Source organism: Arvicola amphibius, chromosome X, assembly GCF_903992535.2.
Source record: "Arvicola amphibius chromosome X, mArvAmp1.2, whole genome shotgun sequence".
Lineage (NCBI taxonomy): Eukaryota > Metazoa > Chordata > Mammalia > Rodentia > Cricetidae > Arvicola > Arvicola amphibius.
Genome location: NC_052065.1, coordinates 81,613,166 through 81,614,641, shown reverse-complemented (window position 1 = coordinate 81,614,641; position 1,476 = coordinate 81,613,166). Strand labels below are relative to the sequence as shown.

Here is a 1,476-nt window from a genome sequence, read left to right as displayed (position 1 = left end):
ATTTTACCCATTCCACATGTGAGAACATGGCTGCTGCTTCTGGAATTGTATCTGGGAAACTGCATTCTATCTCTCATTCAGTTAATTCTCAGGAATAAAGAGCATGAGTATCAATTATTTTCTGAATTGTTACATTGACACTATCACATATGGTCAAGGAGGTCCCCACAAAACACAATTCAGTTCTATTCCATAGCTGTTCTGTGTGTACATAAACAACAGTTGTTTTAGCAAATATGAGATTTTACTGTGTAGTTTACGATAGCCAAAACTACACAGTTTGGATGAGCTCATGACATTCTGTGATGTGTGCCATGATGCCAGGGTTTATCCATTTCGTTAAGAAAACTCTGGAAGGACCAATTTCAGGAAACTTCTGTTGATTTTCTGTCTGCATACTTGTGAATAATGCTGCAGCAAACATGAGGAAATATTCATTTGACACTTGTTTCATTTTCTTTGGGAAAAAGAATGACTTCATGTCATTTTATGCAATGCAGGTGAAACTGGAAAACATTATTTTTTAACAGGAATAAGCCAGGCAGAGGAAGATAAACAGCACACAATCTCGCACATACACAGAACCTAAATATACCAATTTCATAGAGAGTAGAATAGAGATTATGAGAGTTTAGAGAAGGTTGAGGCAACACATAGATGAGAAGGGATAGACCAAAGGAAGAATAAATTCTGTGGTGTCATTAAGCAGCCTGTTGGATGATTATAGCTACCCATAATGTACATTTCAAGAAGACATTGAGTTTTATCATTGCAAAAAAATGATACATGTTTGAGGTGTTGTATATACTAATTAATATGAATAGATCACTATATAATGTGCATATGTATCAAAACATCACATGGTGCTCCTCAAGTATGAAAAATTATGTGACCTGTAAGAATAAATATAAATATCAAAAGATTCTAGCTTCAAAAATTGCACAGTTGTATACTTACCTGACAAGATTGATGTGACCGCAGAGGTGGTTTTCCCAGGGTGAGCCTTATCCATTTTACTTTGGATGTGCTTATCCCTATGATTTCCCAAAATATGGGAAACTTGACTGCATGATTTGTGGCAGTGAGGGACTGTATTCACATACTTCCATGAGAAAAGTAAAATTTAAAAAATTGCATTGCTGTTTTACATAAAACCTTGGTGTCAATAAAAAAGAAAGGCAAGTTAGTGAGATGGCACAGTAACTAAAGTGCTTGCTGTATAAGCCTGATGATCCATTTGATGCCTACAATCCGCAAAGTTGGGGCATTGTCTTCTCTATTACATGGTTACTCCATGTAAATTCCTTTTATATTTGTATATATTTCAGGAAGCCTCTATAGTAGCACATTTTTGATATTGCTTTTCAAAAGTCCTTCAGTGTTACCCATCTCTCTCCATATTCTGGGCCCTCCTATCCCCCTTTTCATTTAATCCTCCTATTCTAGTTTTTCCTTCATCCCTTTATAACAAAATAT

At 35.6% G+C, this 1,476-nt stretch overlaps 1 non-coding gene across 1 annotated transcript; it reads left to right on the top strand.

The window, feature by feature from the left end:
* Positions 1-949: 949 nt before the first annotated feature.
* On the top strand, positions 950-1,110 carry LOC119805663. The gene has a single exon (XR_005283970.1). It is a non-coding gene; the product is annotated as a U1 spliceosomal RNA (small nuclear RNA).
* The last annotated feature ends 366 nt before the right edge of the window (positions 1,111-1,476 follow it).